The following is a 22,078-nucleotide window of genomic DNA, read 5'->3' as shown; positions in this document are numbered from 1 at the left end:
TAACCCCACGCTGTAAAATGTACCCAAGAATCCCATTTATGGGATCAATTTGTCTTTTTTTACAACACTTTAAAACCCAAATCATATGCTGAAACGTTGGCTTGTGATAAATATAAAACAATTTTTCCTAATCTTGTACATAATTGAAATTTTATATGTAATAATATGGAAAAGCTAACAAATTATTAAGATATTGGCAGAATTTACTAGAGTACAGAAACAGTGAGCTCTGTAATCAATCAGATTTCAAATATTACATACCAAGACAACAGCATGCTAAACAATGTCTCAGAGAAGCATTCATGTGTTATATGCTTCCTGGTCTCAACATACAATGTCATACTCTACATTCTGGTAACTAGTTACTACTTTGAAATGACACCCATACAACCTAACTGTAGCATCAAGAGAGTTAATGTAAAACCAATGATTTGGAAAGATATTTTACACAGTGGTTAATTTATTTTTATTTAAAAGTTAGCACTGGTATTATGTGAGACCTAAAAACATTAAAACATTTTAACCACAATAAAAACAAATATATACACTGACTAATTTTACTATTTACAAAAGTTAGTTATAATTTTATAATAAACATAGCATACATTCTTTCAGTCAAGTCTCAAGTCAAAACAACCTTCAAAATAAAGTTCAAAAATCAAGAATAAAGTACTAAATATTATAGAGCTCTTATTCTTTGTCAGGAACATTGCTCAGGACTTGAAAAATACTTATACACATTTTTTAAATCACCTCATTTACACCTAATATTATAGGTTAAAACACCAAGCCTTCTAAAAATTAAATCATTGGCTTAAACACCATAGTTGCCTCTGACCACACAACCTCATGTCTTTAAGGTGCCATACTATGACTCCTCAAAAACAAAACAAGTAAAATAGAACATGACATAATAAGAAGTAATACTGATTGCCTCTTTTAAAGAAGAAAAAAATGTTTTTAAATTCCTTTTAAAGAATCACAATAAAGAAATCCATCTTAACTACCAGAAAATGTTACCATGTCAAAATTAGAATGCCATATATAAAAACAAAATAAAAACATTTTCTTATGAGTAAACCATAACAATAAGATTTTCTCTGACTATCATTACTACTATTAAAATCAAAATCAATCAAATGAATTACATCCATATCCACAAGCCTTGGAAAAGAGGGGAAGAAAAAATTATTTTAGAGACCCAAACAATAGTTTAAAACATTAAAGCTTCTATATGATGACAGGAAAATATCATCATGATTTTGAGGAAGATACATATTTTTTAAGACAGAAAATACCAAAACAAAAAAATTGGACTTTAACATTAAAAGTTGTTCTTAAAAAAGTGAAAATGAAAGTTGCAGAACAGAAAAAAATCAATGCACATGTCCAAAAAAGAACTCACATGTGAAATATTTTTTTTAAAAACCTTATATTACTAAGAAAAAGACCAATTTTGAAGACAGGCTAAAGGCCAAACAAAAATTCACAAAAGATAACTACAAAAACCAATAAACAAAAACCCAATAAACTAACAATGTGTTCAACGTCACTAATCATAAGGAATATACAGATTAAAAAACTTATACTATTACCTACCAAAATGATTACTTTTTACCTTTTTTTGGGAAAAACCAGACAATACCAAGTGAGAATATGCAGATAATTGGTATACACAGTACAGAAAACTATTTGGAAGTGGCTACTAAAGGCAAAAATACACATAGCCAATGACTAAGAAATACTACTCCTGGGCATACAATCAATAGCTATGTGTACATATGTGCACAAAACTATATGTACAGATTTATCATAGCAGTATTATTTAAAGGTCCTAGAACTGAATATAACCCACATGTTCACTGGTAGCAGAAGGGAGAAATAAGTTATATTCATACAACGAATTCCTAAACCTCAGTGAAAATGAGGAAACTAATGCCACACACAAAATAAGATACATCTAACAAACACACTATTGTGTGAAAGAAGCCTAGTGTGTGCGTGCGCGCACACGCATGGGGCATTGGTTGGTTGGTTGGTTGGTTGGTTGGTTGGTTGGCTGATTCCAAAAACAAGCTAAACTAAGCTCTTATCACAAAGTCAGAGCAACAGTTACCTTTGGGATGAGGGGATCATTTGGCATAGGACACAGGAAGGCATCAGAGGAGCTGATATGTTGATCTAGGCCACAGTCAACGTGTGCATTCACTTTGTATAAGTTCATCAATACAGAAATGTTTAGCAATGGTTTTCTGTATGTAAATTTTACTTCAATTATTTTAAAATTTTTATTTGAAAAAATTCTTATATAAAATAGATGAGAATTTGTGTGGTGTGCCCTTGAGTCAGCTCCAACCCTGGCCGCCCTACGAATGGGCGGTGCCTGCATGTCCTGTCCCCCAAAGCCCTAGCAGCTCCTGCACACCCCGCCTGGGGCTTCGCTCACCGACTCAGTCGGATGCAAAAGTGATCCTGGGTGAAATAACTTCAGGTCACCATCCTAATGATACAAAGCTCATTGATTTGAAAATCTGAGTTTCCTAATAATGTATTTTAATTTATTTCTACTGACTGTATAACGGTAAATTAAATGTCTGGTCATTTTTTGTTAAAGTTTTAAGAATAGTTTCAATGCAAATATAGGTTTTACCAGCAAGAGATTTCTTATGACATTCTTTCACAGCAGAGAAAGTTTTGCATGGTATCTTGCTAATGCCTGTTTTATATAGGCTCCAGTTAGGTTTACAAATGTGTAATTTCACACACATATTAAAAGTATTAGTAGCTAACTCAGAAATTGACTTCAAGGCAATCAGATAGCCAAGGCAAGAATTCATAAAAACTTTAAGGCAAAATTACTTGGCCCAGTTGCTTAGAAAATCTTAGTTATTTTTTTAAACAAATAACCCTCTGAAGAAAAATCTTGCAAATAATAGTCTTATACATCTAAAAACTTTTAGGTTAATCTTTACAATGTACCTGTACCTTTTTTATTCAAAACATAAACAGTTCTAGCTATTATGTGTGTCCTTTTATCCCATTTTTTTCTGTTATATTTACATAAAAACTAAGTTTTTTAACTAACCAACTTCTTATTCCTCTCTCTAAATTAAATTACATCATTATTTGATCAGACTTGAAAATTTTTGTCCTGATGGAAATATGCTTTGTTACTTACAATGACCTATCTGTCTTGAGCTGTGTGACTTTTTTGTATGAGTCTCTAAGACACTAGGCAGAGGAGCGGGAAGGCATAGCACTCAAAAAGCCCTTTCCCCAAACAGTTCCCAGAGGCCGAGCATCCTTTGGACAAACTTTACTTTAGACAACTTATTAAAACCTTACAATAGCTTTCCTCAGTCTTGGGTTGTCTCATCTTTAAGATTCTGGCCTGGTACACGTCTCTCCAAAATGCTGCAATCGGCCAGGAAATGACATCAGGTTTCTACTTGAAGGCAGCCAACCACTAGATTGTAGTTCAAAAGTAACATTTTCAAAAAACTTATTTTTTTTTAAAATCAGTCTAATCACCCTACCCCACACCCCAGGCCCTCAAGCCAGAGAGACACTTGCTTCTTCTAATTCTGGTACTTATCTCTCTAAATGGTATATTTGCGCCAAGAATACTTAAAATTTCCAGATCCCACTTTAGGCGACTTTTGGTAGGAACAAAAGTGTTCATTGGAAAGGCACCTCAGAACAAAAAGGGGGATCCTCTCCCCAAGAGAAGTCTGTCTTCCTTCCTAAAAGAGAAAGATCAACTTAGCAAACATAACAAGACCTCTTCAGAGGTCAAACATGTCAGCAAGAGAAGACCGACAAATACTGGAAGAGGGACCAGAATCATCATTTAGGGTCCACTATGAAGCTGTGAGTCAACAGATCCCTTCCCAAATCTATAATCTACAGAGCTAGACAAAGGTTTATTAAGATAATTACCTAAATTTATGATTTCTAGTAACACCAAAGATCCCAGAGAGGATGATAAGGATGAAGTCTTCCCCCAAAACAAAAGGTGCATAGTGAATTCAGCAACCACACAGTCTGTTCAAGCAATAAATGTAATGAAGACTGTTCATGAATTATAATCATGTAAATAGTGGTATTTGAAAGTCTAGCACCTTAAAATAGTGCTAATACCATATTTTCCTATGATACTTTTATTTTGTTGTTTTCTATTTCAATTTTGGAGGTGAAAAATTTAAAACTAGGCTGGTGAATATTTTAAAAAGGAAGGTCTCAGCTAGTCAAAAGTTGTAGGTAGTTGTATAGATATTAGACCTTCAACGATCTGGAACACAGCATTAGAAATCATTTCTCAAGTTACCCATCACCCATTCGGCTTGGCCAAATGCAGTATTTCACAAATCAACCCAGTGCAAAGCAACAGTTTATCTCCACCTTCTATTCAGTCCTATTACAGCTTTCAAACAGCTTCAAAAAACTTCACACCATAATAATTTTTAAAAGATGTACATTTTTATCTTAAAAATTTCATGTTGTATTTCTATTTCCTTAACAAAGAAGGCGCAGCACTCGGTATTTATCTTTTCAAGCATCCTGCAAAGGTATGTAAACAATATACACTTTAAAACCTAATCAGTATTATTTTTTTACAAATGTGTGCATAGAAGTATAAAAACTTAAAGATACCTCCAGTTTGGTAATTATCTCTCAGAAGGGAGGTAAAAGAATTAGATTAGTTAATACTTAAGTGTATTTTTTATTTAGTTTAAAATTTCTGAAACAATTATAGAAAAATATTTGTTCGTTTTGGCAGTGTGGATACACAACCATCTTATATTTTTCCATGTATTTTTTATATTTTTAAATGTTCCACCATTTAGAAATTTAATTCTTTAAAATGAATTGCTGCTATACAACCCTTAGTTCTGTAATTCTGGTGCTTAAAACGATTGCTCTGAAGAACTGTGATTTAGAAGCAGGTGCCCCGTGACCCCTTCTACTTGAATCTCTGATGTAAATGGACAGGAACAAATCAGCACTTCCAAAATTATTCTAATAAGCAAAATGCATTTCATTTATTAAATAAAAAACAACTTGGAAGTTTACTATTTATCTCTAAATAAATAAATAGAGATTTATTTATCTCTAAAGTTTATTATTACCTGCATGTCATACTGCTCTTAATATGTGTCACCATTTGGAGAACTGAAAGTTTACCCATTCTAATAATTCAGTTTTTCAATCATTTAGACCTAACTCTATAAAACTATCCTATTAATGTTATCATTTTAATTCCAATTAATAAGTATTTTTAAAATCTACTACTGTTATAAAATCGGTACACAAAGCAATTTTTAAAACTCAAATTTTTTAAGGGATTTGATAAGTTAGTTCTTTATTACATTCCTTTTAATGCTTTAATCTATTTGTAAAAACTTGCTATTTTCTGCTTAAGAGAAGGTCAACGGCTTTCACTTCACTACTCTAACATAATCATGAATTGAAATAAGAACTCTTAGCTCTTTGGACCGACAAAGCTACCAGTATGCCTAAGCCAATAAAGCGATTCGTTCATTAACGCTGCTAATAAAGCAACCTTTTGTTAGTCTATGAAACATCAGAAACCTCAGAGACTCTAACTTTGCAGTTTTTCTCTGTTTTTGCCATATGAACTTAAAAGTTCTCTTACATGCCATTTACTTTAATAACTAAAATATAATCATTCTAGAAATTTGACCTTCCACTGTAGGTAACTTAACACATTAGTTCCAACTTCAGAAAACTGTTCCCAGATGAAACTACTTATATTTTGTTTAATTATCCTCTTCTGTTTTTCCACCAAATCAAATCAGTGTAGAAATCTGTGACATCTTCAGATAAACAACTAAAGGAACAACCCATCCTGGCCGGGTAGCTCAGTCGGTTAGCGTATCATCCCAATACCCCAAGATTGTAGGTTCAATCCCCAGGCAGGGCACATACAAAACTCAAGTAATGAATACATAAATAAATGGGACAACAAATCAACTGTCTCTTTCTCTCTCTCAAATCAATACATTTTTTTAAAAGTTAAAATAAGGAAAAACCCCTATAATATTCTCAAAATGAAAAACAAAAATATTTTCATTTACCCAATCAGCATTAATTGATCAACTACAGGAAGCAAGACAGGGAAGGTACTGTAAAGATTAATATATAGTCCTTGCCAACAACCAACTCAATTCATGAAAAAAGATAGGCATCTTTTTAAAAAAAATGGCTGCAAGGTAGCTTTTAATAGTGTTAACTACTAAATAAAGTAGTTAGCATGAGGATATAATTAACTGAAATGAGACAAGATAAAAAACCTTCAAATAGAATACTACTGAAGCTAAATAAAGGAAAGTATATTTTAGGCTTAGAGAATAACTCATACACAAAACAAGATACATAAAACACAATGGTAAGTTCAAAATTTTTTAATTAATTTAGTAAAGTTGGAATGTATCATGCATGTAAGAAATTAGTAGAAAATGTCTGTCAGTTCTGGAAAAGCCACATTTGCATTGTTCTAGAATCTGGACTTTATTCCATGCAATGTGCACTCATTAACATTGTAAGAAAAGAATTGTGCACCTGAAACCTGTGTAATTTTGTTAACCAGTGTAACCCCAATAAATTCAATAAAAAGAAAAAAGTTATTAAGAAAAAAGATATGGTGCTCAGATCTGTTTTTTTAGAAAAGTTATTCCTGAGGTACCTCAATGCCCAAAAGCTTCTATTTTCAGTAACTTCAGATCCATAAGGCAGTTACATCACTTGATCAGTCACACAGCTTACAAAATAGTGGAACCACGAATCAACCTGGCTTGAGTCTTACACACTGTTAGACATTATAATATGCTATCTCTCAAGAAGAAACAAAAATTAAAAACAATCGTAACAGAAATCTAACGCCTCTGTTAAACTGCCCAAGTATTTCATGGAAATACAAAATATTAAAAATCAAAACATAATCCTTCTCCTTCAATACTGTTACTGTGTATTTGCGTTAGAGATAACAATATGCTTAATGGTATAATTATAAGCAAAGCATTTTTCTTGATCTTTATTATTTATTAGTTCATACCTTCATTTGGCAATGAGGTATATCAAAGTTTGAAATATACACTACCGGTATAAAAAGAAAACAACAAGCCCTTAAAGATCTTCCCTGATAAACATCAAAACTAATACACAAAGGAGGAAGCACATTAGAGAAGAAAAAAAGAAGAGGTATTTAGAATAATCTTTGTAAATAGAAAAGGAATCTTTTATTTGCATGGCTTCCAAGTAAGAAAATAGAAGACAACCTAATGAAGCTCAAGAGCATTTGCGAACCAAATGGCAGACTTTCGGACATGGTTCCAGATGAAATGACGTGATACTATTTCTTTTTTAATCACATGCCAATAAAATCAAAAAGAATTACTACCTATCATTCTCTCACATCCATAACTTTTTATAACATACTGATTCCACATAGTACTCAATAGAATAGCTCTTCAATTTTTAAATCTTTAATATAAAAGGAAAAAAACTACACTAACCTAATCATCCAATAAATTTATGATGCTACGCACTAAGAAAGCAAGAATATACCCTGGCCCTCTGAAAACTTAAGTCTACTGAGAGAGCGATATGAACCAATCACACAAATAAATCACGAATATGATAAAAGCCATGAATGCACGTGCCAGAGCATTTAACCTAGTGAGTGTTTTAAGTGATGAAAGGCTTTCTTTCAAGAAGTGACCTTTAGACTGATACTTGGAAAACGTTCGAAAGTGAAGAGGGATTCAGGAAAGTGATGGCAGGGCGAAGGGGCCATGCAATCAAGGTGTGGTTCACAAGGGAAGACATCTGTACAGCCAAGGTTCCAGCTATTAAGTTGATAGTGAGAACATAGGTGCTATTTATGTGTTTTCATAACATTTACATTAAAAAACCTTATATGTTGAAAACCTCAAACACAAAATAAACAGAATAGTGTGATAAACTCGTATGTATCCATTACCCAACTTCAGCAACTATCAACTCCCTGCCATTCTTGTTTCACTTAAACCCCCCACTCCCTGCCACCCAACTTGTTATTTTTAGGTAAAAATTTACATACATTGGTATATCCACTCCTTGATTACCCTACTCTGACAAATAAATTCGTGTGATCCACACCACTATGTAAGATAGTGAGCATTTTTATCACTTCAGAAAACTCCTTCATGCCCCTTCCCAGTGTGCTCCAGTACATAAACAAAGATTCAAACCATTGTTCAAACCACCCCCCCTTTTTTTTCCATAGATTAGCTTTGCCTGTTCTAGAACTCAGTATAAATGGAATCATACCATACTGCGTCCAGCCTCTTTTGCTGGGCGAGTTTGTGAGAGTCACCCATGTCATCTGGCATACACGTTCCTTCCTTTGTATTGCTGGGTAGTATTTCACTGTATGAATATATCAAAACTGTTTAACCCATTATCCCACTGACTGACATCTGGGTTGTTTCCAGTTGTTAGCTATTATGAATAAATCTACTGTAAAAATTTTTGAAGAAGGTTGTTTGTGGACATACATTTTCACTTCTCTTGGGAAAATACCCAGGAGCAGAACTGCTTAATCCAAAGGTAGGTGTAATGCTTAAATTTATAAGAAACTGCCAAGTGGTTTTCCAAAGTGGCTCGACCATTTTATATGCACACCAGCAATTTATGGGAGAGTTCTGGGTGTCTTACAGGGAAGTTTGTTGCAATCTTTTTAATTCTAGGCCCTCTACTTAGTTGTAGTGGTTACCTAGTGAAACCTGAGGTGAAACTACCTTAGTTTCAATGTGCATTTTCCTAATGACTAATATTCATAACTTTGATATATATTAAAAATAGGGTAATGTATAATAAAACGTAAGGAGCATATTGTCATAGGAATAACAAGAACAAAGGCTCTGGAGGAAAATATGTATCCCATTTGGACCCAGGGGTCAACATGGTATATAGCACGGAGTAACAAAGAAAGTGGCATGTGATCAGGTGAAGAAGGTAACTAGGGTCAAGTCGCTCGGGTGGAGATTAGTATGAGATCAGATTTTTAGACTCATTTTGTTCCTAAAACAGCTGAGTTATAAAATGGGTCAGGAACTTAGATAAGTAGAAATCAAAGTGGTGAGACTGCCTAAGAAGAAAGAAAAGTGAGAGAAAGCAGCTTAGGACCAAGACTCAAGAAATTATAACTTTGAGGACCATGCAGAAGAAGAGAAGACTCTAAAAGAGATTAAAAAAGATATTTGCAAGGCATATTACCAAAAGTATTAATCAGATCATTTTAAAATTGCCACAAATCAATATAAAAGCCAATACCCAGAGAAAAAATATGTATTACCAAAGAACACAGAGAAAAGATTCACAGAATGGAAGACTAGAAAAACCGAAATCCACGCAGAGATGCTCAACTTTACTAAAAATCAAAGTAACCAAAATGAAAACAATTACATTTCATTTCTCATCTTCCAGAGATGCAAAAATTAGTAAATAAAATAAAATGCTGGTGGGTACAATGTAGTATCTCCACTTTGGACTGGACCTAGCAATAGCTGCCGGTAGGATGAAGTGGCACCTACGCTTTGTGACCCAGCAATTCTGTTCTGAAGCGTCTATCCCAGATAAAGTTACACAGTGACTAGGTACTTTTGTACAGAACTCCCCATCACAGCAGTATTAGTTGCCAAAAGGTAGGTAGGACCTAGTTATCTAAGAGGGTGAAACAGTTATATTTAACCAGCAACGATTAAAAAGAATGAACTAAACCTGCATGTGTCAACATGGATACATCCAGAACACAATGTTGCATAAAGATTTTTTACGTCATCTTTTATGTAAATGGTTTATATGTACAAAAGAGCAAGAAATGATACACAAGAACTTCAAGATAATGGGTACCTCTAAAGGAGTGGGGAAAGGATGGGGAGAGGAGAACTTTGAAACAAGAGAAAAAGCAAGGCAGAAAGTTAACATCTGCTTGACCTTCAGGCTCGGTGCATAGGTGTCTATTATATTACTTTTTGTAAGTTTCTGCATATTTGAATTATTTCATCATGTACACAAAATTTTAAAATTTAGTGGTACCTCAGTACTCATCCTTAATTCATTTTAGAACTCGTGACCAGGGCTGGAACCAGTAAGCACGGAACGATGAAGCATTTTCTCTTGCGGGGCTGAGTCATGACTCATACTAGCTCTAGCATGTGTGACGAGTCCTGAGCAAGCGCTGAGTGCTGAAACATTTTTTTCTCATCAAAATGTGAAGAGTAAAGGGTGTGACAAGTTCTGAAGCTGACGAGCACTGAGATATGACTATAGATAGAAAATAGTAAGCTTGCTGATTATGAACAGCAATTCCAGGGGGTAAAATGAAAGTAACTAGGAAGTAGGAAAGAAATAGAAGGCTTTTGTCAAGACAAAAATTATAAAACATTATTAAGATAGTAATTCAGAAGATATGACCACCTACTCATGAAAACGGGATGAAAGGCAAGTCTCAGATCCCGTAAGGAAGGGAGAAGTTGGGCCCCATTGCCAGACTATTTTGTCTCACTAGGACCAAGATGCAGTAAGTTTAACTAGTTTATTAGCTCAACTCAATTGGTCTGGCATCACTGTGATTCTCAGCAACTCTAATCACTACACATTATGAAAGTGACTGCTAAACCTTCCGTCAAAAATAGATGTAAGGCATTCTACTAGATAATGCAAGGGACAGAAAGAGGTGTACTACCAGTTCTCAAGAAGCTTGTCATTTAGTGTGAGAGCTAAGATGCATATAGAAAGGGAAAAACAAACAAACCAGCCAGCACTTAACAAGTGCATAAACAAGTGCTCCTGGAATTCAGAGGAGGATAAGAATCCATCAGACTGCCACTATGTACAAGAAAGGTTTCGCCACATCTTTGGATCTTAAGCTGAATGCTGAAGGACAGGAAGCAATTCAAAACACACAAAAGTGGCATTCTAAGTAGAAAAAAAACGGTGGCAAAGAAATGTAGACTTTCAGGGAGGAAAAAATGGAGTGTTTATTTAGTACATGGCAATTTTTGGATCTTAATTAGAAAAGTAAAATACTTCTGACAATAAACAAAATCTTTACAACTTAGTAGATCAAAATTCTTGGCTGCAAACAACAAAACCTCTTTCAGGTGGTATCAACAGAAAAGAAATGTATTAAAACATATTAGGAGATTTCAAGAATTTCCCCTCAAAGAGCCAAAAAATCAAGTTGGCGGTATGAAGCCTAGAAAAATACCTAAATCTCCCCAATAAATTGTGTTCTGCCCTGTGAACACGTGTAATATGAAAAGTGAAGCCTCAGAAAATAAGGCTCACTAAGACATCTGCCACTGCTGCCTGTGAAAGCTCAATGTCACACCAAGGACATTCCACATTAGGCTGTCCTCACTAGGAAGCAATTCCAAGCAAGAGGTGTTACCCTGAAATTCTCCCTTCTAAATTCATATCTTACACAGATGCATTTTGATCAAAAACATCTAGGTCACATGCCCATGTCTTAGCTCAAAGAGATGCTAGGGAACTGAGTTCTGCCTTTGACAGGACTCCTACCATACAAATTTCTCCAACATTGAGAGGTTATTTAAAATGAGGCCAAATATATACCAAGTCTTGGCTATAGAACCAAATATACATTATTCCACATCTCATGGTCCAACCAAGACTCTCAAGTCTCAAGATCCTGAAGAGTATAACTAAGCTTTATAGGAACAAAACACTTTGTGTTCCTCAAATGGAGATGAGAACCAGAATTTCATCAGTTATTACACACAGCTCCAATATCAGAATCTTGGGGTGATGTCTCCTCTTCTCTGGTTTCATCTATAACCTATGAACTAAACTGCAAAGGGATGCGAGAGTTAAAAAACAAGTTAAAGTTTTGGGTTTTTTTTTAATGCATAAACACATTTTTTTTAAAAAAGGAAAAATGAACGGGTCCCACCAACCTGATGCAGGTCTAGGAACTGAGTGAAGAATTACAACTCACTCTTGTGATAGTTCAAGGCAGACCTTCACTTGTGAGATCTGAAATTTTGGGTTACACAAAACAAGTAGGACACCAGTGGGTTCCCCATCTACTTTAAACACAGGGATCCCATGATCATTTAGTCCCAGCCAAAAAGAAGCATTCAGGTCAGTACATGTCTTGATTATCAGGCCTATCATATTCCCTTATAGATATGATGCTCACCTTGCCTATGAAAATTAGAGCTACCCTAGAATACCACCATCTGAAACCAGGAAGACAATTTTAGTGGAAGTATCTCCTGCTACCTATAGACAAGAGCAATTATAGTAGCCCCCCTTTCATCCAGGGGGGATATGTTCCAAGATCCCCAGTGAATGCCTGAAACTGTAGATAGTACTTAACCCTATATATGCTGTTTTTCCCATACATACCTATGACAAAGTTTAATTAATAAATAAGGCACAACAAAAGATTAACAATAGCTAAAAAACAAAATAGAACAATTATAACAATATACTGTAATAAAAGTTTTGTGAATGTGGTCTCTCAAAATATCTTATCAGACGCTATAGCTGTAGAGTTTGAGGTACAACAGCAAAAGTAGCATGAATTTATTTTTTCTTTGCAATTTTACAGACAGAAGAGTCGCTCTTACCATAGATCTTAGCAACCTCAGCATTCAATGTGTTTTCTTTCCTTCAGTCCGGAACTTTCACCTTTTCACTTAAGGAAGCACTTAACAGCTTGTCTTTGGCATATCCAAATTCCTAGCGTTACTACTCTCGCACTTTGGGGCCATTAGTAAGTAAAATAAGAGTTACTTGAACAGAAGCACTATGATACTACAACAGTTGACTGGATAACTTAAACAGCTACTACGTGCCTAACAAACAGGTAGCATATACAATGTGGATACATTGGACAAAGGGATGATTCACATCCCCAGCGGACAGAGCAGGATGACACATGATTTCATCATGCTACTTACTCAAAATGGTGCGCAATTTAAAACTTATGAATTATTTCCAGAATTTTCAATTTAGTATTTTCAAACGTCAGTTGATCATGGGTAACTAAAACTACACAAAGTAAAACCATGGATAAAGGGGAACTGCTGTGTATTGCTTTCCATAGATACTGGGACTGTCATCAAAGTATTTTTCATTACTTTGGTGAATAAAGTATCTTCCGGACCTCTTTGAGAGAGGACAGGGGAGGTAGGAATGGTCTTAATGAAATATCCATTCCATCAGTTCTATTTCCCTTAGTCTTTTGACTTTTTCCTCTAACTATTAACTATCAGTTTGTAGGCATTCAACTTCATTTAGTATAGACCAATGCTGAAACCAATCAAAGGAGCAAACAGTATACAACTTCTCCTAGCTCCCTGAGCAAGAAGACCAAATCCAGAATCTCTGGTAACTAACTGCACCGTGCCGATACACTGAGCCAAATGCAAAAAGCATGCTTCCCTCTCAATGTCGGAACCCATATATCCACATAGTCCTGAAGTTTTTGCTGATATGTTAGCAAAAATCTTTTTTTTTTAAATGTTGAGAGATTTAAAAAAAGAGGATTGTGAGAAGGGGTATGAAGAATCTGGCTTCCCCTTGAATGGTAACTGTCATAACCAAGATTGTTATAGATCCCCAAAGAAGACAGGGAAAGAGAGTTTGTCAATAAAAAGCTTCACGGAATTTGAAGACTTGTGCTGTGTTTCCATAATTCCTTATATAAAGAAAATTTATTCAGAAGATTATTAGCAGCCATAAATATGGTATATGTCCAATAAGAAAATGGTCGTTTATTATATTGCCTTCCATCTCCCCAGATTTTCTTAAAGTTAGACACTAAGATTTTTCTGATTCATTTGTTATATATTTAGTATTAACTGTCACAATTTCTACACACTAAGATGAGGCAGGGTGATGATACTCAAATGCAAGAGCAATTAAATTTAAGCCTCTAGAGGGCAGCATTTCTCATAGGATAAACAGATTTGATTTTAATAAAAGGAATTCCATTGTCCAGAAGTTTAAGAATTGCAGGATAAGCAAGTTTCTTTCTTGTAAGATGTCTCAGTCTTTAATATATCACTGTGTATTGTGAATCTTTAATAGGCCACTATTATGGTATATAGTGTTCCTTCAATGTTGTTTAATCACAAAACCTTTTCTTCCAGGACCATCTCTAGTGACTATTTCTACAGAATGCCTTTGGAAACAATCTAGTGGACAAATTTTCTCAAGACAAGTTTTACTTCCTTATTTATTCATGGACTTAACTCTGATAATTTTTAAAACAGGTCTGTAGACATCTTACTATATTCAAAGATCATGACTGAGAATGGAACAAAACCTGGCAAGAGCACTCCTTTATTTTGTAGAAAGCAGAAACATGGAGAACTTATTGCTTGGCTTGCTCAAAGAACAGCAAATACAGGGTTGGCAAAAGTAGGTTTACACTTGTGAGTATGCAAAACACAGTTTATTTTTGTATTATTATTTATTCTTGTATTATACAAGGTCCAACAGAAGTAAGGCCTACTTGAGTGTGTTTGGTAGGGTAATAATATGGGTGTAATAATTCATAGTTTTAATTTGAACATTTCACCTAAAATGTCATATGGTGTGCTTGAGTGTGATATTGTTATGTTACAGAATTACAGGCTTATGATTTTGTAATAAAAGACTTTGTAATTTAAAAAGGGCATTATTTGTCCCGGATCCTGTACATTTTTCCATACAGACGACTGTAAACCTACTTTTGCCCACCCCTGGAAATAAAAGAAAAAAGTTTGGTGCTATAAATAGTTGAGATATAAAACCTTTTAACTTTAAAAACCACAAAGGAGTTGAACTATACTTAATAAAACATTTTCATATTTATTGAAACTCAGAATATTAAATATTTGAGCACCATTAATAATCTTCCCACAATTCATGTCAACTGAAATTCAGTTTCCTAATCTAAAGGTCTACTGTAAACCTGATGAGACCTCTACATATCACTACAGATAAAACATTTCTAATTTTATTTGCAAGAGGGAATTTAAACAAAATTACTCTTCACTTTCTTTTTTGGTGTTTCACCAAAATAATGAAAAGTTTTTAGAATACAGACATTTTTCCTCTCCAAGTATTCCAAAAACGGGGGATTAAGCCATTATTTCAAGTAGATGTGTGTCCAAATGCTTTTTTTAATTATTCAATATCCTTTTACCCATAAACAATGTTTGAAATGAGGCATTCCACAGTAAATGCACAGCAAACATTTAATTCTAAGCAGCTCTTCCCAGGGGCCTTGATTCAGAAGTCTTCCTGATACTCTTCCTGTGACATTAGCATTATCAAAAAAAGACTATAATCCCTAGTCTCAAGTTACCAAAATACTCTAAGAAAGTATATAACCAAATCTCAAAGTTTTAGTTTCCAGACCTGGAAGTACAGTATATAACCAGCAATTAAGTTTAATTTTCAATATATTAGCCATTAGCTGCATGTGACTAGTGAATACTTGACATGTGACTGGTGTTAATAGGGAATTGAGTATTTATTTAATAATTAATTTTATCTAAATATAAAAACTAAAGCAGTGTAAACTGTCTTTTTACTAACAATAATTTTATTGTTTGGGTAATACCACATTTCATTGTAATCACTGCGCTATATACACTATACCATGCATGGAGGATTATACTGAGTCATTTCTAGTATTACACATAAAATAAAACTGATCTAGTCACCATCAATTAACTATTCAGGTAAAGTGACTTTTTTTTCCTATACATCAATGTAATATTGGTGCAATGTATTTTTTTGCAAATAACAAGGTGCAGTGATGCCTATGTAAATCAAAATTGGTAATTAGAGACGTTTTCACTTTAATTTTTACTTGCTTTTTTAATTTAATATTTTGAATATAATTATTTTCTTTAATTTCTTAATTATTAATTTTTTTAGAGAGAGATCGAAAAACATCAATTTGTTCTTTCACTTATTTATGCATTCATTGGTTGTTTCTTGTATGGTTCCCTGAGCAGAAATCAAACCCACAACCTTAGGGTATCCAGATCACACTCTAACCAACAGAGCTACCCAGCCAGGGCTTTAACTTTCAAAATAAATGGATAAAGGGGGTGGTGGACAAAGTTTTAAAAAATGAAGGTATTCTACCAATGCAGCATCGAGTGGAGATACAAAAACTAGTACCAGCACGAGAAGTGAGACTTCACTAGTGGAAGTGGAAGGAAGAAGGTGGAACAGGAAAATTTACTATTAATGACGACGACAGTTAGCTGTGGCAGAGCAAAATTTAAAAGCTGCTCCTTATGTAAAAAATGTTCCAAATAAAAATGTGGATAGTATTGAGAGACTTTTTCAGCAAATACACAGAGAATTTTATAAGGATATTTTACAAAAATTGGAAGACCTTTAATTAAGCCCCCAAACAACTGTCTGTGCTTCATATGATAAAGACCTAACAGTATCAAAAATCAAATAGATTAAAAATTTTGGAAGTTGCTTTCTTTTAGCTTTAGATAACCATGTAACACGAGAAACACTGGCAAATTAAAAATTTAGGCACATTTTGTTTGGAAAAAACTTCCAAATTTAAGAAGAAATGTCAATATATACTAAAAATCAAAATCATGACATAGATATGTTTTCATCTCTCACATTTCTAAGAATTCAGCTATATAAAAAAAATATTTTTTTTAATCACAACAGGGAGCTCCAGCTACATTAGGTCAAAAATCCACACATATTGAAACATCAAAGGAAGAAGTGATGTTTCTTATTGTTCCACTCTATGACACACATCAAAAATATCTGTGCTCAGCATTCTAAACAACACTATGAAAAACATCACAGATTAAGTTGTTTAATTGTTAAGAATATACAGCAAATGATATGAATCCTAGACATTTATGAAACTGCTGAAAAAAATCAGAAGACAATACATTTCATAATTTTATGTTTTTGCTCACTGGTAAAACAGTGAAAGAATTTCACAAAGATTTACTGTATTGTTAACTGATTCAAAAAAGTCAACAGTCAATAATCAAAGACAGAAATGGCAGTATTCTTTACATTTCTCACTTGTATCTTATTACATGTAAACAAGCTTAATCTGAAGCTTCTAGGAAAAGAAGAATTTATGACCTAGCAACACACTTATGAAAACTTATGTTGAAATTGAAACTTTTCACAATATTTAAGATTTTATAATTTTTCCCTAGCATGAACCAACATAAAGAAGATTTTAATTATAATAGACAGTGTTATATAAATTGGCTGCAAAAGAATTACAAAAAAATAGATAAAATTTAGTTCCTTCTGCAATATACTTTGGAATTTGATGTAAATAATACTGAGTTGACACAAGTGTTAGTGAATTTGCTTAATTTGAATAGTGCAATTTTGAAACTGATAAGCTTTTCCTTTAGTAAATGAATTCTACTAAAGAATCATAAACCAATTTTATCAGTTTGGATGCAAATATTAAAAATTATTTTTATATACTTAATTGAAATATTGAAAAACATAAGTATGTTAGGAACAACTTACGTAAATCTATGTTTTCAACCATAAACTACAAAATCTAAATGAAAATCAAGTATACTGGGTTTTAAAGAATTGGTACAAAAAAATATGTAAAATATCCTATTTTCATGTTTATTATCAGTTGGAATGACATATTTTGACATATGTCAGGTTAAGTAAAATATATTCAAATTAATTTAGCCATTTTTTGCTTTTCTTAATGAGGCTACTGGAAATGTTTTAATCATATATGTGGCTCAAGTTATATTTGTCATCCAGTGCTCGATTAACTAAGGATGAACATAATTAAGTTCTTATGAGAAGAGCACATTCTTTAGAACATTACTATCAACTACTAAAAAATCACCTTGAAAGTTCACATTATAATTGCCCATTATATGCACAGCACACAGTGAAAAGTCTCAGCATCAGAATATGAATTTGCCCAAAGAAGACTCAATGATACACTATGTTTTGCAGCTTCAGTGTTACAATAGCCTAAATAGTCTTTCATAAAACTAAAACAAGGGAAAACCATTCTCTAGGAAACCAACTGCAGAATATAACAGCATCAAATTATATAAAGATAAGACAAATGGTAAAACTGGGTGTTTATTAAGAATAAATATGCAACCCTACAAAAGCAAAGAAAAAAATAGTGATACTTATAACAGCTAAACATTTCAATTTTGCTGCAACAGGAATAGGCATCTCATTTCCTATACTTAACTTCCTAAGGACAACAGAATGTTGGACTCACACAAAATACAGAATGACAAAGCAAAAGTACAGCTCTTTTTTAAGTCAGTGAATTATAATTTGTCAGAAAACAGAAACAAGCCTTGTGCATCCTCATGCTTTCCAGAGAAGCCCAGGAGAGTACCTATCACATGATACTAAATTTCTTTAGAACTTACTAAATGCAGTATGTTAAATGCTTAAAGTAACTTATAATTTCAGTTTTGTTAAAAACAAAGAGTAAAAAAGACAATTAAAGTCCCTAAAGAGTTTTTTTAAGTAAATAAACACATGAGAAATTTATATTCTAAGAACCATGATACATAAGAGTAGACATATACACCAGTGGAACAGTATTGAAAGAGCAGACACTAGCCCTGGCTGATGTGGCTCAGTGAATTGAGCGCCAGCCTGCGAACCGAAAAGGCACCAGTTGGATTACCCATCAGGGCACATGCCTGGGTTGTGGGCCAGGTCCCCAGCAGGGGGCCCACAAGAAGCAACCACATATCAATGTTTCTCTCCCTCTCTTTCTCCCTCCCATACCCTGTCTAAAAATAAATAAATAATCTTTTAAAAAAGTGGAAAGAAAGTCCAGACACTAAACCACACATCTATGGCCAACTGACTTTAAGCAAGGGTGCCAAGCCCACTCAATGGAGAAAGAGTGATTTTTTAACAAACAGAGCTGGGACAACTGCGTTCCCACATACAAAGGAAGGAATATACCATACACAAAAGTAAACTCAAACTGGATCAATGATCTAAATATGAGCTAAAATCACAAACCTTCCACAAAAACACAGGAGTAAATCTTCATGATTTTGGATTGCCATGATAATGGCACCAAAGTATGAGCAATCAAAGAAAAAACAGATGAACCGGACTTTATCAAAATTAAAAACCTTTGTGCATCAAAAGATATCATCAGGAGTAAAAAGACATCCCACCAAATAGGTGAAAATGTTTGTAAACAAACCATGTATCTGATAAGGAGTTAATATTCAGAATTTCAACAACACAAGAAAAAGACAATCCAATTTTAAAATGGGCAAGGGACTTAATAGACATTTCTCCAAAGATATGTAAATGCCAAGTAAGTACATGAAAAAATGCTTAACATCATTTGTTGTTAGAAAAATAGAAAGCTTCTTAAGGTACTAATTCAGAAAATAAAATCTGGAATTCTATTATTTCTCTCCAAAAAGGAGTTGGCATGACTTCTCTTCCCTTTCGCTCATCAAATGTAACATGGACATAACGAAAGGATAGGAGCTTATTTTAAATCAGAAACGCCTGGGTGGACGTCGTGACCCCTGAACTTGTGGCAACTACTCAACATTTCTGATGCTCTACTTTTTTCTCTATAAACAAAGTCCAAAAAAATCCCTAGTTTCCTTTTATTCCTACTTACATTCCCTTATCTCTTTTCCTTGGCTTACCAGTATAGGTAATGAAATTTCAAGCGGATATACCTTTTGATCCAGTAATCTCACTTTGGAGAAAGTATCCTGCAGAAAATAGAGAAGTTCTCAGCATGCTATTATTATGAAAAGGTCTTTAAGATACACTGTGAAATTTAAAAAAAAAAAAAGTCTGTATCTTTTCCATAAAATGGAAGAGAATATCACTTCCCGGTGCACTTCCAGAGGAAACGCAGTTGTCCCAGCACTATTTGTTAAAAAATCACTCTATATGTTTGTGTTGAGTGAGTGTGTGTGCATGTGTGCACACATAAAGACATTCTGGAAATATTTTTAAGTACTGTATATATTAAAATATTTTATATTTACTATTTCAGACATGTCAAAAGGAGGAAAAGACTGACTCTAGGTAAGAGGAAAAATAAAATGGAGACCCCAGAATAAACAAACTGCTAATGTTATTAACCAGAAAATGAATGATATGAATGTGTTCCACATATCAAAGGCTGATTCAAATGAGGTGTTTTTTCACATTATATGAAAATGAATAGGTCTCTGTTTGACAAAATGAACAAATCCAGAAAAAATAAATCCTCTTTAGTCTACTATAGCGTCTCTCTTTACTCTGTTCTAATACTTTCCTTTCTAAACATCTCCAGAATACATACATATACATATATAATATTTATACACTTTCACTCATTCCTTGGTTTGTTAATGTAGATCTTCATGCTTAAAAATTTAGGTTATTTTAGCCCTGGCTGGTGTGGACTGGTTGGCTGGAGTGTCATCCTATACACTGAAAGGCTGCGGGTTCGATTCCCAGTCAGGCATGGGTTGTGGGTCCGGTGCCTGGTCAGGCATATACCAGAGGCAACCTACGTCTCTCCCTATCTCATCTCTGCCCCTGCCCCTTGCCTTCCTCTCTATAAAAAAAATGAAAAAATGTCTTTCGATGAAGAGAAAAAAAAATTTAATTTAGATCACTTTACAATGAATTGAGTTGACAAATTGATATTGTCTACATAATCTATTATCCATATGTAGCACATATTTTAGAAACACTACTCAAGAACAACACAATGGAAAAATAGAGTAAAAAGAAAAACAGCATGAGGCCATACTTTGTAGGACTTTTAATGTAAACTAGGTATTCTCTATTACGTTGTATGAGCAGTAAGTAGCCACTGAAAATATGAACAAGAATGAGGAATGACGTGAGGAAAGTTCTTAGATAATGAATTGATCTCAAAAGCTGCGGGGTTTTTTTCATACTAGCCAAAAACTGGAAACAAGCCAAATGTCCATCAACTGATGGATAAACAAAATGTGGTATCTCTATACAATGGACTACTAACTCAGTCATAAAAAAGAATGCAGTGCTGCTACATGGCATAACACACAAAAAACTTGAAGACGTGCTAAGTGAAATAAGCCAAACACAAAAAGCCATATATTGTATGGTTCCATTTATATAAAATGTCCAAAACAGGCAAATCCATAAAGATAGAAAACAGACTGGTGGTTGCCTGAGAAATGGGAAGTGACCACTAATGTACAAGGAGTTTCTTTGTGAGGTGATGAAAATGCTATAGAATTAGAGAGCAGTGATGCTTGCAGAATTTCATGAATATACTAAATCCTGCTAAACTGTAAACTTTAAAAGGGTAAATTTTCTGGTATGTAAATTATACCTCAATAACAAAGAAAGCTGGAGGTATGTGTAGAAAGCAACTGTGTCGGCTTAGCAGTGAGCACATAAAAGCCATCAGAGCTTCCAATGGGAACCCCAATGCAGGGAGCTCTAGTCAGAGGACTGTGCTCTGGCGCGTGCCCCTCACAGATGCCTGTAGACTGGCTGCAGCCTTGGAAACAGAAAGAATAAATTTAAGCAAAGAGGCAAAAGGACTATGAATAATACTTAGTTAGTGTCTTAATATAAAGAGAAAGGAATTAAAAACAAAAAAAAAAACCCTATGTTTTCTTTGATTCAAAATGAAACATTCACAAAGAAGAAATTCAACAAAAGTTAACATTTGTTATTTTGGGATTGAGGAAATAAGGTCAATTTGCAGTCTCTTAGCCATACTTTTCCCAATTTTCAACAATGACATTACCTATATAATGAGGGAAATGTATAAAAATGTATTTAACTTTGTAAACAAAAAACTTTGTATCTCAATGATAGAAACCATTCTGAAACATTGACCCTAACCTATTAGAGTCAAATATCATTAAAGTCAGTTTCTTGAGGAGTTCATATATTATTGCCTCTAATTTTTAAAAGTTCATAATCTACATCTGCACTGTCCAATATGGTAACCACTAGCTAGTGAACAGTTGAAATATGGCTAAATCCACAT

At 33.9% G+C, this 22,078-nt stretch overlaps 1 protein-coding gene across 2 annotated transcripts in view; it reads right to left on the bottom strand.

Annotated features, from left to right (window-relative positions):
- FBXW7 (F-box and WD repeat domain containing 7) overlaps positions 1-22,078 on the bottom strand; it is a 166,374-nt gene that overhangs the window by 126,039 nt on the left and 18,257 nt on the right. The window lies entirely within an intron of this gene.

This window comes from Pteronotus mesoamericanus, unplaced genomic scaffold (genome assembly GCF_021234165.1).
Source record: "Pteronotus mesoamericanus isolate MK-2021 breed Mesoamerican mustached bat unplaced genomic scaffold, CSHL_Meso_final contig_163, whole genome shotgun sequence".
Classification (NCBI taxonomy): domain Eukaryota; kingdom Metazoa; phylum Chordata; class Mammalia; order Chiroptera; family Mormoopidae; genus Pteronotus; species Pteronotus mesoamericanus.
The sequence above is the reverse complement of the archived record's forward strand: the minus strand, read 5'-3'. Positions and strand labels throughout refer to the sequence as shown.